Genomic DNA, 17670 nt, shown 5'->3' on the forward strand with positions numbered 1-17670 from the left:
GAGATTTTCAGCAGTTACACGGTTACCCTATTATACGATTTTTAACATCCCTAATAACTCTAAGGATTTTCTTTGGGTGAGTGAATCAGCAAATGACTGCACTGCACTTAAAATGGGGCAAACGGGCATCTGTGCTGCACTGGAAGGGATTAAGGGAAGAGACTGCTGCAAAAGGCGAATGGTGGTTAGCTTTACAGCATTGACTCACCCCCCAGAATGCGAGGTCTGAAGGTCCTAAGAGTACTTCCCATGACCAGGACTTGCCCCTTTGTTCCATGGTGCAGAGCAGCCAGCACTCACCCACCCTCCCCTAGTGGAGGCAAATATCGGATTGGGTTACAACCGACTGTGGGCATTATGCTAGTCACGCCTTTTTAAAGGAGTCTGGGAAGGAATTTTTCCCCACACTACCACACTGGCTTTGGCGGTGTGAGGTTTTTTTGCCTTCCCCACAGCGGGTGTCAGGGAGAACCTTTTCTGATAAGAAGAAAAGGGGGTAGGCCATATGCTGTAAATTAATTTGTAAGTATGGGGCAGATGTCCAGTGCCAGTGCTAAATAGGGAAGGCACCAAGCGACTAGATAAATGCAGGGGCGGACTGGCCCAGCAGGATACTGGGAATTTCCCGGTGGGCCGTCGTGTCCGCACGCCTTTGCTCCTCACTCCAAGCGGCTCCACGTCTGCGCTGTATGCGGCACGCAGAGCCCAACCCGCCACCTGCGCCGTGTGCCGGACATGATGCAGGGAAAGGGGGCGGGACTCAAGGGGCACGCAGGGGTGACGTCATGGGGAGGGCTGTTCTCAACCCATTTCCCGGGCCTATTTTGATTGCCAGTATGCGCCTGGATAAATGGCCTGGTAAAAGACTTAAAAGGAGGTGCTGGATAAATGAATGGGGGGAAGGACTGGGGATTCCTAAGACTGGTACGGCAGGGAGCTGCCCCTCTTTTTTATCACACACCTTAACTGTCCTACAAGGGGGTGGATAGGAAGGTCTATGCTGTGAGTTGGCTAGGAGGGACCTGGTTGGAAATGAAGGGAGGCTGGAAGTCCCAGGTAATAATTTGAATAAATATGGATTTGCCTGCATTGTACAGTTATCTAACAGGACGTCCCAAACAGCTAAAAAAATACAGCCTGATTAAAATCCATATTAAGTGTCTCTCGTCCTTTCGGTATACCGACAACAGTTAGAGAATAGACAAAAGGAGAAATAGTTTGCTCTTTTTTAAAAAGTTCATTTCAACCACTGAATATTAGTTGACAATTCAAAAGGTTTCCACTGATCTTGCAGCTCTTATTAAAAGCTGGCAGTCCAAGAAACAATTGTTGAAACTTCACCGTAACATAACATCCCTCTCTCCCTTACTTGACACCACTTTACTTAAAAACACAGTAGCCTGTATTCACACAAGCTTATTGGAGATAGGGAGATCTGCTTTATTTACGGAAGCAAAGTGATCCGGATACAACTTTTCTAAGGATTAAGCCTACAACCCAGTTAAGCTTGGAAAATATTGTGTCAGCTAAGGACCTGTATTCATTTGGCCAGGGAAGACACAGAGTTGTAACATAGCTAAATTATTAGGTCTGTTTTTCAGAACATTCTTCAAGTCAGATTTAACTGTTTATAATATACAGCATCTATGGAATAACTAAAATACAGCAATGGAAAAGTTCAGCTACATACAAAGATTTATATAATGAGGGAAACAGGACCAAACTTTAAAAAATGACATTTAAAATTGCAGATGCTATTTTTCCATAGACAATATTTTTGCAAATACAAAAACTAATGTGTACATAAACTGAATTTACATTCAAGTTGTGTATTTTCATGGCTAATTATAATATGTAATTTGTAAAAATACAGTGCAAAAAGCCCAGCCACGGAAGTAACAATTTGGTCACAGAAAGTTGCAACCACAATTTAGAGACACTGAGGTCCTGTAAAAATTATAGTCCATTCTTATTCTCAAATTTGCTTTTTCTTTTTTAGATTTTCCAGTCAAATACTATTTTCTTTAAAAATGAGATGTTAAGAATATTACCGTTTATAAAAATGATGACTGACTTGATAATATATAGTCCTTGGAGAAAGTGAAGGAAAAGGTTACATGACCATTAAAACAACCCTTTATGAAAAATAAGTTTGTTGCACTCCATTATGTTATTAGATCAAACAACTTTGACTCACAAATGCTTCATTGGTTAATTACAGAGGGAGAAAATAAATCAATTAAATCCATTGTTTCCACCCCTCAGGGATTGTGTCTCATTAAAAAACTAGAAGCTTATGTATTTAGTCAATTTTATTTTAGAAAGGTAAATGGCAAATATTCAGTGTCCAAATAAACAACGGACATTTACAAGGGTGGGAAATTTATTTTAATTGTACCTTATTTAAACATCCTGGATAAGTCATTGTAATTCATTTCTCTTTTGTAGCTTAGCTGGAAAATATTAAATGGAATGAGCTATAACCCAAAATAAATATAAATAGTTGCTTTGGATATTATACCTAAAATGTCATCAAACAAAAAAGGTTTGAAGGATGCCCAAATAAATGCCCTAGTCATACTTGTAACTGTAACAGATTCTGGAGAATATATAATTTCATTCTGTTTCATGATAATTAACATGCATACTAAAATACATTTTTGGACTTAAGGTGTCCAAAAGTAGGTAGTACAATACATTGCTGAGACAATCACAAGGCTTTAAGTAAGGTAGTTAGTTGGTCTCATTTTCATGTTTTCTACATTCCAAGACAAACTTATAATTTCATTTAAAAAAAAAAAAACCTATCTGAAGAGGCTCATTTCAAACTTTAAGTTGAAAAACTTGGTAAGTTAACTGAGATGCAATATAAATACATTCTAAAAATATTATTAGCTATGTGAATGGCAAAATTGTATTTGTGGGCTTTCAAACGTGCTCAACTTTAGCTACAAAACTATTTAATTTCTAAAAATTAAAAGAATTGAAAGTTGTAGATAGTTAATATCTACATAAATTCTTTTGTTATTTAGAAACCTAACCAGATCAGATACTCTCACTTCAAAAATAACTGCTTTAGAAAAAATTAATAACATGTCCGCTTGCTTTTTTAGTATGTCACTCTGGGATTCACTTTCTAGAACTACTGAGTACCTGCATTTCCCACTGACTTCAGGTGGAGCTTGGCATATCTGAAAAAAAAAAAATCAATATATAAGTCCTCTCCTGCAAACACTTAACCATGTAAGAAACTTTGTTTATGTAAGCAGTCTCTTAGACGAGTATATGAAGCTATTTAGGTAAGTAAAATTATTCACGTACTCAAGTGTTTGCAAGACAGGGCCCCAATCTGTAACTAATCAGACTGTCACTACTTTATGGATCCAAGATGCTGAGCACATTCAGGCATTCCTTGTATCCAGGATCTGGCTTGAAATCACAAGTGAAATGTTATGGAGTAGCACTACTACCTCTTGTTTTAACTACACGTGACTCACCATTGTTCTAGCAGTGGTTCCACCCATCACTGTTTGAAAACGGCTAGTATGTGTGTCACATCTCAACACCCAGAAACTTGGTTAATAAAGTATTTTTATGGAGTGTTTGGAGGGAGGGGGGAAGAAAAGGGAAGAGGGGAGAAATGGTGGAACTTAAACAGATGTTTAGTTAAACACAGAAGAAACAGACTGAGTCGTTTGAACAGATTTTTTAAATTGAATTTAAGGCAAAGAAAGATCATTTCTAAATATTTAGGTGAGCTGCTTAGTGAAAACTGATGCATTTTAGAAAATCTGAAATTTTAATATCTGAAGGACAGCTAGTGAGCTTTTTAATACTTAATGTTCCTAAGGATAACATAACCTAGTACTAGCTACCTGCTCATTTCCAGGTACCATGCAAGCATTGGTGGTGTGGAGCCCAGTTGAGACCTTGCCTTTCTGCTGTATCCACTTGCAGACAGGGATGTTAAATGGCGTTTAATCAATTAATCGAACAGTTGATGGAATTTTCATCACTAGTCAATTAGTTGATATGGGGGGAAAACTGCAGAGCTGCAGCAGGGTTAGCTCCTGGCACAGCTGGGGGGACCGGGTGTGAGCCGGGACAGCTGATTCCCGGATCACACCCGGTCCTCCACTACAACCTCTACCTCCCCTGCCCCTGTGGAGATGGTGCTGGGAGGGAACTGGCTTTTAAGCCTGCTCCCCCCAGCACCAGCTTCTGCTTTCCCCCTTGGTGCCTCTCTCTGATAGAGGCAGCAAGAGGGAGAAATAGGGATGTGAAGGCCTAGTTGACTATCCAATAAGCATCGACTAGTCACTTTCCCCACCTTGCTGCCTCTGTCAGATAGAAGGCCACCAGATACTTTATTTACCAGAGCATCAGCAGGTAGGGCCCTTCGTAGCCCCCACTGGCCATGGTTCACCATTCCCAGCCAATGGGAGCTGCAGGAAGAAGTGTGGGCCAAGCCACACTTCCCATAGTTCCCATTTGCCAGAAACAGTGAACCACAGCCAACAGAGGCTGTGAGCAGCTATACCTGCGGATGCTTGGGTAAATAAAGTGTCTGGTAGCTGCCAATGGAGAACCATGTTCAGCCCATGGGCCACCTATTGCCCACTCCTGGTCTATGCTATCTTAGGGCTGCATTTTAGAAGACTTAGCATTTAGCTGTCCATTAATAATTCATCTGCTTGAAGGGGGGATTTGATAGCAGCCTTCAACTTCCTGAAGGGAGGTTCCAAAGAGGATGGAGTAAGGCTGTTCACAGTAATGAGGGATGGCAGAACAAGGAGCAATGGTCTCAAGTTACAGTGGGGGAGGTCTAGGTTGGATATTAGGAAAAACTATTTCACTAGGAGGGTAGTGAAGCACTGGAATGGGTTACCTAGGGAGGTGGTGGAATCTCCATTCCTAGAGGTTTTTAAGTCTTGACTTGACAAAGCCCTGGCTGGGTTGATTGAGTTGAGATTGGTCCTTCCTTGCGCAGGGGGCTGGACTTGATGACCTCCAGAGGCCTCTTCCAGTTCTATGATTCTAACCTGGCCAGTTCTAAAATTCTGACTGCAGTTAGCACTTCCATAATGCAGTTAATCAGGCAGAATCAAAGCTTCAAACTGTCCTGAAAATGCAAATATATATTCAGATATGGAGAACTGAACAAATGTGAATGCCTGATTTTTTAAAATGTCCTGTCGTTTCCATTATATCTGAGTCATGTATAAGATATAGATACCCTGTTTCTTGGTGTCACTCTGATCTAATAATGTAACTCATTAAAACTCTATTTTTGGTCCAATACTGTGGTTCTTACAGGATCTTCAAAGTTATCTTATGCTGAAGCATAAAATATGATACCACATTAGAGCTACACTGCATTTAATATTATGTACTTACATTGTACTTTTATTTAAGAATGTCAAAATGCTTTATAAAAGATGGAGAAAGTCAAACGAAGGATAAAGAGAGACTTGCAACTTAAAAATCATGTTATAAACAGAGACATTATCTATTACTAACAACACTAAAAATCCAATCTACTTATGACTTTAGACTTGAGATTTTCAAAGTTAATATTAATTTTAATGGGACTTGTGTGTCAATATCCCCACGTCAGCTGTGGAAATTTTGATCACTGCTCTTCATTTGCGTCTTGCTCTTCTCTGTTTGGACAGTGAAAACTAACAAAGCCAGCTGTGCTTTAAGGTTACTAATATTTAGATATTTAGAATCAAACACTAAAGAAAAGTGTTTGTTTTTATAAATATATGTTTTATCGTATTTTTAAAGATCGGGGAAACATTTTTATTTGTTTTAGGATTTATAAAAGTTTGTTAACTTAATTTTGGATCCGTTTATGTTGGCACAGTGAGTCAGAAAAGAGAAACGAGCTTGGACTCACAGTATTCACCCTCTAACACACACATAATAAAAAGCAGTTATAAGCTAAAAACATGCTTTAGGTGCCAAGAATGATCCAAGGCCAAAGGTCACACCAACCACACTGTCTGAAGTGTATTATTCTACTCGGTAATTGCAGGTTTTCTTACTGATGAAGGATAAATGTATCATATGAAACAATACAATTATAGTTTCAAGTTTTCTATCAAGTGCAATCTTCCTGTCCCTCAGACAGTCTTATCTTCCCATATTCCCTCCTCTGGCTTCTCCTTTCCTTCGCTATGAATTATAGCTATCACTAAACGAGAAGTTGAAAATATAATGGGATGATGTGTAGCACAATAGTGAGTGGATTTAAAGTGAAAAGGATAGTTCTAAAGATGGAGAGTTGTATTGACTGCATAATGAGCATACAAGAGTTTGAAACTTGTTTGGTATGGGTGATTATACTCCTCTTGTAAAAGGAAGACATTCTATTAAATCTGAGGAGGACTGAACCAAAAGGAAAGTCACAAAAATTCAGTCTTCACAATTGCAGCTAGGTACAAGTCCGGGGATGGGAATGGTAGCAAAAGGTACTGTACCTCCTTCCTCCAGCTGCTTCCACTGCAGTACCTCATTCTTCCCTTAACCCTGCACCATAGATGTCTTGCCCTACAATTGAGTACAGTGCAAGATGAGCCCCATTGGGGTACATCTACACTAAGCTTTTTTCAGCAATAGTATATGTATGTGAATAGCCCCCTAGCACAGGTATAGACAGCAGTGTTGACAATGAAGCACAGCTTCGGTGAGTAAAGACATTCCTAAGAGTGTGAGTAACACAAGTATATACCCCGATGGTTCTTTACATGCCCAAGATGTGCTTCCCTATCAATACTTCAGGAGGCCTTCCCTGCCAGAGGGAAAGGCTCCAGCAGCAGGGAAAGCCTATGGCAGTGGGGAAGCAGGCTCTGGCAGGTTCAGCCTTTCCTCACTGTATCACCTGTGTATGAGCCTTTTGATGACATGTATTTACACAGTGTAATGTGGATGCAGCTTGTTTTTTACTGCAGCATGCAACTATATGGACACTACATGCTGCTGCTAATGATGTATAGCGTAGACACAGTCTTTGAAAACCAAGAACTTTCTAGTTCTAATCCTTGCACTTACATTAACTGGCTCTGTGGCCCTGGGCAAATCAATTTCTCTCTCTGCCACAACTGCCCCCATCCATAAAAGGGGGTAATACTGTTGAAGTGACAGGAATATTTTAAAAACTTAAAAAACAACAAATAGTCTAGTAACATCTTAAAGACTAACAAAACATGTATATGGTGGTATGAGTTTTTGTGGGCAAAACCCAATTCTTCATATGACCGGAGTATAAGAAGTCCAGATTCAAGAATAAATAAGGGAAGTGGGTGGGAGGAGAGGGGAAAGAAGGTAAAAAGGGAGAGGAGGAAGAAAAAGACAGTAAGTTGATCGTTCAAATAGTTACAAGAGGCTGTGCACTCATTTCCTAGGTCTCTGTTTGGCACCTTGCAATTTCTAAAACACTGGAGCATTTAACTGTCCCTCGCTTAGATCACAATTCTCCCATCTGACACTTACATAATCAACTCAAAGAGCAAGGAGAAATTTGAGTACAATAGCTGCAGTCTTAGCAGCAGCAACAGCCATTCATTACAATAGGACAAATATTACAGCTGTTGAAGTTATTTTGAAATAAAATTGAGATTTTTCCAATAAAAAACTCCATAATTTTCATCTGATTCTTAGAAGACATGATATATGTGGTTCAAGATACATTATGAAAAAGTGCATGAAATCAAACTCAATGAAAGTGTCTCAACTGTGAAAAATGTATTGCTTTTATTCTATTTTCAATTATACTTGCTTTTACACTGTAATAAATGGGCTGCATTCTTCTATAACAATCCATAATCTTGTTCTGAATGTCACAGTTCTCAGACACATAGCAAGTAAACTTATTAGGCAGAAAAGCTGGCTAGCCTGCAAAAGCATTTTATTATTTTTTTCCCCCAAGAGTAGAACTCAATTATGAGAATGTTTTGTGTGGGCTGCCTCTCAGTATCTTTGTATCTGATTTATGTTTTAGGGATTTGCCTATCATACTTTCATCCTGTGGTATTTCAACAGCACAGTGGTGGATAAGGGCTGTTACTAGGGTCTCAATTCTTATGAAATGAACTACAAGTTTTACCTCCCTTAACGGAGACACTCTGGTCCGGCAGGACCAAGGATGTCCCTGGACCACAGAGCCCAAGTATAGCTGCTTAGCTCTGGCCCCGGCCACGGAGCTCAGGGTCCTTCAGCGGCTGTGGAGCTCCAGCTGTGGCTGCAGCCACGGAGCTCCAGCCCCTGTAGCAACTAGGGCACTCCAGCCTGAAGAGCATGGCTGGGCAGGCAGCAGCAGTGCCGGGCTGGAGCCCTAGCAAGGGGCAGCAGTTCATCACAGAACATGTTGGGCAGGACCTTCCCTGGTTTGGCAAATCCCCTAGTTCGGGACCAGTCAAGTCGCGAGGGTACCAAATGAGGGAGGGCCAACCTCTAATTCTTATGAAATGAAGAGTTCTCAAGTGTATGGATAGCCAAAAAACAATTCATGATAGGCAAAAGACTAGGACCTCCTCTCCAGAACCTCAACTGGGCTGAAAGTGCCATGGCAAAGACCTGGGGTAGAGATTTGCTGATGAGTAACTGCTGGAAGCAGTGGGACTCAAACAACTGTAAGCAACGGAAAACTGTGAGGGTTTTTTTCTTGTAGAATTTTATGTTTAAGATTGTATCTGCTAAACCCTTTTGGATATATCCCTAGGGCCTAAGTTAAAGCTGTCTTCTTGAGCTGCCTCTTTAAATAAAGCACTTTGGGCTGTGAGCCCTGACGCACTTCTCTTGACCACGTTTCACTCTCATGCCATGACTTGCAAGAGGAGGCTCAGAAGACAGCCTTACAACTATCTTCCACAATGCCTACACCAGGGGAATCCTCCCCACCCCCACATCCTTCAGCCAGATACAAGGCTTTTAGGGCACCATTATGCGACTCTAGCCTTTTGTACCTGACCAGAAAAGGTGTCATTATCTTATCCATTGTTTGAATATATAGTCCCCACTGAGAGTGATATTTGCAAGCTATTAAGAGGAAACAATATAATTTACTCCTCCCCTTCAAGACATAATATACTAATGAGGCAGAAATATTAGGGAAATATCTGGCCTTTAAGACTGAGTACTAGAGAAAGTAGAAGTTCATTGGCATACTTGGCGATACTAAACAATTACAAAGATACAAATGCACTGGACATTTGTAATTTTTAATTGCCATGCTACTTCCTTAGGTCACACAATCTAATTTGCTTTTTCTTAGTGAGCCACCCCTGTGGTCTCAATTCCTTGGGTAGGAATTCCTATAGGCTGCAGCATCACCTACTGTGAAAGCAAACCTAAACAGATTTCCAAGGAGGAGTGAATGCAAAATATACAACTGAAATGTACAATTTGGCTCTACAATCAGGATTTTTGCAAGTGACAAAGTAAATGATTTCAGAGTGGTGATTGGCCATAGTTTTAGAGGCAATGGACTTCAAATTGCTAAATTGTTGAGAAAGTAAAAGATAAACAGCCCAGCATCTTGGTAATTCCATGGCCACTTAAAACAAAGAAACATCATCACTTTATAATATTATGCTACAAATCAAGAATGCTCCAAAGTGTATGTTTCAGGTTACATTCTCATTCAACTGGCAATAACACGACAGTTTTATGACCTTGTTATGGCATGACATGTTTTAAGATATATCTCTGGAGACCTGCTGAACAGGGTGTAGTTGCCCAATTAACTTTCTGGTGATTTTACGTAGTAATTGTGTAGTAGAATCCCCTTCCTTCATCTTTTACAAAATATAAATGTGTATCATATGTTGCCCCATTGTACATTCTGTCTCAATCCAACTTGAGAAATGACATCCTGAAAACACAATTTATATCACAAGTTTAATCTCATGAGTTTACATATCTCAATTTTATTAGCAAACCTATTCTGCAATTGCGTGAATTTTAATATTTCGATTTGTAAAACCACAAACATAATTGTTAATGTTAAGTGGATGGTTTAAAGAAATGTGATTACAGTTCTAGGCAGTTAAATCAACTAAGCACTCTGTGCTTCTCATCCCACTTTCTGGACCTACTTATTGATGTCTATCACCAACTGAGTCATCTCTCTCTTAACAGATGTTAGTAGTTCAGCATACTATATATAGCTTAGAGGACAAACAAGCCTATGAACCAATAACCTGATAGATTAGCATCTAGTTTTAGCTGCCACACTGAAAGTAAACAAGTTCAACTATATTTTCTTACCCAGTAGTATTAACATATCTGGAAATTTGTTATATGGAAATATTTTTAGATCTGTAAAGAATCAAACTGCTGATTTTAATAATATTAAAAAAGTGAAAATCTAGTCACTAACAAAAACAAAAGTTTCAAGTATGACACATGCACCTAAATCCCCCTGACAATTTTTGTAGTTTTACAATAACAGTTTCCAATTTTTACAATACTTCTCATTTCTTTTTCTATAGAAAAAATGCAGAAAATTGACTAGAAACATAACTGTGCAGTTGAAAACACACTCTGAAAAAAATCTAATCTAAGTTGCAATAGCGTAAAGTGTTGTTGTATCAATTGTCAGTAAAACATTTTCAGACAAGAGTGTCATTTGAACTGAAAGTGTCTTTTTAAAAGAATATCATTTGGCTTTTTCCACTGTTTGTGTAATTCTACTAATCTTCAGCAACATTCCCCATCCACAAACCCCCCAGAATGTACTCCCATCTGAAAAAAGATTCTGCACTCTACTCACACATTTATAAACCATGCAAAAGCATGTGTATCATCCCACTAAACTTCACCTTCCCAACACCCAAACAGCTAGTTAATTTTATAACTTAAATATAATAAAATGACAATGCCGAACACGGCAGACTCACTTATTATCTCTTGTTTACTTTTCCATTGCTGCCTAACGCATGAAGCCACGATATATGTTTTGCAGAAGCTGTTTTGCAAAAACTGTTTATGCAAAAACTAGATGGAGAAACTTGCTTCAAAATAAAGAGCAATTGCAGACTCTTGGTTTACTTCACATGTATTACTTTGGGATTAATTACTCGACTGACTTGGGGCCCAATTTCACCAACTCAAGTGCAGGCCTCCTGAAAACATATGGTTCCTTCTAAGAAACAAGAACCAAGGGAGCAGCTCAAAAGAAAAACAATTAACTCTACATCATAACATGCAAGCTAATCACTTTGCTATTTATTTGTTCATCCAATGAATAATGTGTTAAGATCAGCCTATTTACAAAAACAGAGTCTAACAACTAGGTATAAAAAATTACTATGAGGATTACAGGAAAATGAAAAGAAAAAAGTGTTGGCGTATCCTTCATCTCAAATTCAAATGAGAAAGGGACTAAAGGCAGTTTCTCTAAAAACAGCTGGGTAAAAGTAGTACAGGTATTGGGTAAATCCAGGAACTAACTGCCAAGGGAAGGAATGAAAATGTCAGAGTATGAAGAGAATAATCTGTTTCAATTTAAAGTACATACATAGACTGAAAATTAATCCTGTAACAGTGGTGCCTTCTTATCCAAGGGATATGCTCAGTGTGGATCTAATTCACTACAACCTGTGTGCTAACTTCAATGACAAACAACTATTTGTATTCCTATTAAATGTCACAGAGCCAGCCTGTACCCTATGGGAGAATAAACTGGAGCCTTATTATGACTCTTGCTTCATCAACAAAATTGTCAGCAACTTTCAGAAAGCTCAGCTGAAAAATGGTTATTCCTGGTAATGGGTTGCCAGCCACAAAGTACAGTTTGTTTTTTAGAAGCCCAAGTGAAATTAATAGTGCCAGATATCAAAAATAATATTTTAACTATTAAATTGAGTACCTTTGCTCCTGATGTCAATGAGATAAGGTGGCACAGGACTGCTTGTTATTTTTTAGGTTACAGTCTCACACGGCTTCCACATCTAAAGTCACTTGTCTTGGGTGTAACTTCTCTTTAATGCTTTTTGCTGGTGCTGAATATACTTTACCAACCAAAATGCTCTTGAACCCATCTGCTCACCCCAACTAGGGAAGAAAGAAGCCCACCAGCTTCCCTAGATCAAGCACGTTGTTCTTCCTGCTCTCTGCCTGAGCACGAGCAATAACAAAACCTCTCATCACACACACACACCGATCACATGCAGGTACACACACACACCCACACCCACACCAATCACACACACACACCCCGATCACATGCAGGTACACACACACCAATCACACACACACACCGATCACATGCAGGTACACCCACACCAATCACACCCACACACCCCGATCACATGCAGGTACACACACACCAATCACACACACACACACACACACACACACACCGATCACATGCAGGTACACACACACACACACACACACACCGATCACATGCAGGTACACACACACACACACCAATCACACACACCCCCCCCCCCCGATCACACACACACACACACCCCCACCCCGATCACACACACACACACACCCCCACCCCGATCACACACACACACACACCCCCACCCCGATCACACACACACACACACCCCCCGATCACACACACACACACCCCGATCACACACACACACACACACACCCCGATCACACACACACACCCCCCGATCACACACACACACACACACCCCCCGATCACACACACACACCCCCCGATCACACACACACACACACACCCCCCGATCACACACACACACCCCCCGATCACACACACACACACACACCCCCCGATCACACACACACACACACACCCCCCGATCACACACACACACACACACCCCCCGATCACACACACACACACACACCCCCCCCGATCACACACACACACACACACACCCCGATCACACACACACACACACACACCCCGATCACACACACACACCCCCCGATCACACACACACACACACACCCCCCGATCACACACACACACCCCCCGATCACACACACACACACACACCCCCCGATCACACACACACACCCCCCGATCACACACACACACACACACCCCCCGATCACACACACACACACACACCCCCCGATCACACACACACACACACACCCCCCGATCACACACACACACACACACCCCCCCCGATCACACACACACACACACACACACGCAGGCCCGCATGCGGGGTGTTTACAAGGCGGCCGTTCAAAGCAGCAGCCGTTTCGCTGGAGGCCCGGACAGACCCCGCCCCCCTCGCCCAGAAACAGGCAAACCCGGCCGCCGTGCCCCGGCCCCTTCACTGCGCTCGGCCCGTGCGCTGCAGGTGTGTGGGGCCCGGGCGGGGGGGTCCCTGTCCCCGCCTGGCGGCAGAGCGGCGGCCCCCCGCCTGGGCCCCTGGGCAGCCCGGGGCGGGGCTTGCGCGGGAGCGCGGCCCACAGGCGGGGCGGGGCCTAGGAGGCCGCGCGGCGACAGACCCACCTTGCTGCCGCGCCGCTCCGAGGCGGGCTCGGGCCGCCCCCTCCCGGGCCCAAGCGGCGGGGCTGGGCCGCTGCCCGGCCGGAGTGCGCCTGCGCAGACCAGGGCCCTCCCGCGCGTGGGGTAGTGCGGTGAGCGAGGGGGTGGGGCGGCTCCCGCCCCGCCGCGTCACGCCCTGGCGCTTCTCTTATGCCCATTTCACGGACACGCACCATCGCCGCGACGGGCTGCCCCTCAGCCCGGGGGGCCAGCGCGCACGGCCGCTCTGTGGCGGGTGAGAACGGGCGCGGGGCAGAGCGCTCAGCACCACCCCGCGCTCGCGGTGTCTGCCCAACACTGTCCCGGTTTGACTGGGCAGCCGCGGCAAGAGAGGCGAAAGGATTTGCTCACGATCATACAGGAAAACTGCACAGGCTGCATTTCTGTAAACGGGGACTCCCTGGACTGGCAGAGTCCCAGCTTGGGGCAGGGGGTTCAGGAGCTTGTTGCAATGCGGGGTGCAGGAGGGAGCTAGGTGCAGGGATTCAGGAGCTTGTTGCAATGCGGGGTGCAGGAGGGAGCTAGGTGCAGGGATTCAGGAGCTTGTTGCAATGCGGGGTGCAGGAGGGAGCTAGGTGCAGGGGTTCAGGAGCTTGTTGCAATGCGGGGTGCAGGAGGGAGCTAGGTGCAGGGGTTCAGGAGCTTGTTGCAATGCGGGGTGCAGGAGGGAGCTAGGTGCAGGGATTCAGGAGCTTGTTGCAATGCGGGGTGCAGGAGGGAGCTAGGTGCAGGGGTTCAGGAGCTTGTTGCAATGCGGGGTGCAGGAGGGAGCTAGGTGCAGGGATTCAGGAGCTTGTTGCAATGCGGGGTGCAGGAGGGAGCTAGGTGCAGGGATTCAGGAGCTTGTTGCAATGCGGGGTGCAGGAGGGAGCTAGGTGCAGGGATTCAGGAGCTTGTTGCAATGCGGGGTGCAGGAGGGAGCTAGGTGCAGGGATTCAGGAGCTTGTTGCAATGCGGGGTGCAGGAGGGAGCTAGGTGCAGGGGTTCAGGAGCTTGTTGCAATGCAGGGTGCAGGAGGGAGCTAGGTGCAGGGGTTCAGGAGCTTGTTGCAATGCGGGGTGCAGGAGGGAGCTAGGTGCAGGGATTCAGGAGCTTGTTGCAATGCGGGGTGCAGGAGGGAGCTAGGTGCAGGGGTTCAGGAGCTTGTTGCAATGCGGGGTGCAGGAGGGAGCTAGGTGCAGGGGTTCAGGAGCTTGTTGCAATGCGGGGTGCAGGAGGGAGCTAGGTGCAGGGATTCAGGAGCTTATTGCAATGCGGGGTGCAGGAGGGAGCTAGGTGCAGGGGTTCAGGAGCTTGTTGCAATGCGGGGTGCAGGAGGGAGCTAGGTGCAGGGATTCAGGAGCTTGTTGCAATCCCTCCAGTTCGGTCCTGAGGGTGCCAGACCAGGGAGGTCCAATCTGTAGTGAATTAGGGAATTGAACATGGCTGGTGCCTTAATCACTGGACTATCTTTCCTCTCTTATACATGTTATGTGTCACAGCCTGGAGAATTTCAATTATACAGATAAAAATAGACTCAAATGAATAATATAGGCTCTCTAGAGCTATTTCAGTCTGTAGCATCTTGCGCTAATAGCCAGCAACATTTGAATCTTGCAGTCTAAGGGTACATCTACACAGCAGCATTATTTCAGAATAACTGACATTATTCTGAAATAACATAGCCCGCATCTACACAGCAAGCCTTTATTTTGAAGTTATGGTGAGCTGGAGGACTTCTTACTCAGATAAGGAGAGTCAAAGGAAGAGTGTTTTTCCTTCGACTTCCTGCTGTGTAGACAGCGCCAAAAGCCAAATTAAGCTATTTTGACTTAGCTACTCAATTGACGTAGCTGAAGTTGCGTAACTTAATTCGACTTTCGCGCTGCTGTGCAGACATACCCTAATTGCCTTCTCATTTTACTTAATGAGAATGTTCTGATTGGCTCTAATAAGGGCAGGATAAGGATCTGAGGGCCTCAGATGCATTATTAATATTCACAAGCAATCACAATTTGATGGCTGAGCCATACAAACTGAGAAAGGCCCCTGTGAGTTATTGCAGATGGGGATGAGAGCAAAGGTGTTCTCAGCCAAGCTGTTCCCCAGCTTGGTTACCCCGTCAGTGCCTGCTGGCAACTAGGAGAAACAAATAAGGGAAATGAAAGAGCTTCCTGATTCTGCTGAGTCTCAAAATCATATCAATATTTATTTTTCCACATTAATTTATCTCCTATCTGGAGAGGACTTATCTAGTATCCAACCTACAACTAAGAAAGAGGAGGAGAGTGTCAAAGGTTCTGTTTAAACTGATGTATGCACAACTGGTGTACACACAAGTGGCAATTCCGGGCACCACTGGGTCTTAATGTCCATCCATCAGTCTCTTCCGATCTCTGTTTTGTTCATCCACAGAGGAGCTAGTTAACCTGAAAATGAAATAACCTTCTAGCAGGCCTATTAGCTGAATGCTGAATCTTTGAAAGATTAATCTTTGAGAGGGAAGGACAGTGTGGCTATGTCTACACTCGCGGCTTCTTGCGTGAGTAATATTCAAATGAGGCTAAACGTGGAATATTGCTGAGCCTCATTTGCATACCTAATGAACCACTATTTTTTTCAGAAGAGGCTCTTGTGCAAAAAGGAGCGTCTACACTGCCCCTTCTTGCACAAGAAAAACTCTTGCGCAATGCCATTACACCTATTACTTTTCAGGAAGAACAGCATTGCGCAAGAGGGTTTTTCTTGTGCAAGAGGGGGCAGTGTAGACACTCCTTCTGGCGCAAGAGCCTCTTCTGAAGGAAATGGTGGCTCATTAGGTATGCAAATGAGGCTCGGCGATATTCCACGCTTAGCCTCATTTGCATATTACTCGCGCAAGAAGCCGCGAGTGTAGACATAGCCTGTGTGTTTGTGAGAATGCCAGAGACACACACACTATGTGAGAATGCCAGAGACACACACACTATGTGAGAATGCCAAGCTCCCGCCATCCCCTTCTCTCTGTGTGGAGTAGGGACACCCTGACCTTCTCCTTCCCACACCCTACACAGCAGACAGGAGGCTCCCAGAGGGGCGGTTCCAAGGCAGGAGCAGCATAAGAGCAGGTGGAGAGGCAACTGAAGTGCCAGCGCTTGCTAGCTTCCCAGCCAAACCGGTCAGGACCCCCTGTCAAGCTCCAAGATCTACTGGTAGATCCCAAGCTACTGGCTGGTGACCACTGCTCTAGCGCAGTGTTTCTCAAAGTGGGCTGCGGATCCACTTGGAGAAAGCTGCTAACAGGCTGCTCTGATTTGTTTACTTACCAGTTCCGCAGCCACGGAGCTGGTTGGGTCCCATTGGCTGCAGTTTACTGTTTTGCTTCCCGTTGCTTCCCTTGGCTGAAAATGGTGAACCAGAGCCCGTGGGAGCTGCCAGGCTCTGTGGCTGTGGAGCCAGTAAGTAAGCAAACTGGAGCAGCCTGTTAGCAGCTTTTTCAGATTGGGTCTGTGGCCCACTTTGAGAAACACTGTTCTAGAATTAACTACATTATAGTGCAGGAAAACGGGTGTTTAGGACTCAGTCTGACAAAGGACTAAGCACTCTGCTGTGAGGGCCATCTTTATCCGTATACAGAATAGGCAGCTGCATAAGGCAACCAAAAATTTGTCCACCCATCAGCCTCTTTCTATCGCTGTTTTGTGGCTGCTAGAGCCAGGTGCGTCTTCATCTAGAAAGGAGCTAATTAACTGCTAGTTAACTTGAAAGTGAAATGGCTTTCTAGCAGGCCTATTAGCACAACACTGAACCTGTGAAAGATTCATGCAAGTGGAAATGAAGCCATTTAACAGGTATATACTGTCAGTTTCTGAATTTAGTGTGGTGTATACAGGACCTTAGCTTAACATTTCCTTTACAATATTTCATGAGTGTGTTCCTGAAGATTATGAATTCACATCTCTAGAAACTCATTGTCATCCCACAGGACTGCAGGGAGGCATAGGGTCAGGGGATCCAACAGCCATGCTGGGCCCCTGGGCAAGGGGGGAATCAGTTCTGCGCTCCTGGAAGAGGTGGGACCAAGGGCAGCCAGCACTCAGTGCCACCTGGACGATGCCTCTCTCCCTCCCCCCCCTCGGATTACCTGGATTATGCGGCACAGCACCCCTGTCTCCCCAGGCAGCAGTAAGAACTGCCCGCAGTACACCGTA

General features: G+C 44.1%; 1 protein-coding gene across 10 annotated transcripts in view; it reads right to left on the reverse strand.

Moving 5' to 3' along the window:
• PTPDC1 (protein tyrosine phosphatase domain containing 1) overlaps positions 1–13558 on the reverse strand; it is a 49793-nt gene extending 36235 nt beyond the window's left edge. For 3 of the 10 annotated variants that reach the window (XM_075939687.1, XM_075939692.1, XM_075939691.1), the window contains exons 1-3: positions 11876–12274; positions 4889–5122; positions 3154–3191 (exon numbers count right to left, since the gene is read on the reverse strand). The gene's annotated coding sequence lies outside the window, so the exon portion shown is untranslated. Of the gene's footprint in view, positions 1–3105; positions 3192–4888; positions 5123–6485; positions 6556–11875; positions 12275–13465 lie in introns of those variants that run through there. The other 7 variants (XM_075939688.1, XM_075939689.1, XM_075939685.1 and 4 more) reach the window with 7 other exon arrangements.
• Between the last annotated feature and the right edge of the window lie 4112 nt (positions 13559–17670).

The sequence above is a fragment of the Pelodiscus sinensis genome, chromosome 11, assembly GCF_049634645.1.
Source record: "Pelodiscus sinensis isolate JC-2024 chromosome 11, ASM4963464v1, whole genome shotgun sequence".
Lineage (NCBI taxonomy): Eukaryota > Metazoa > Chordata > Testudines > Trionychidae > Pelodiscus > Pelodiscus sinensis.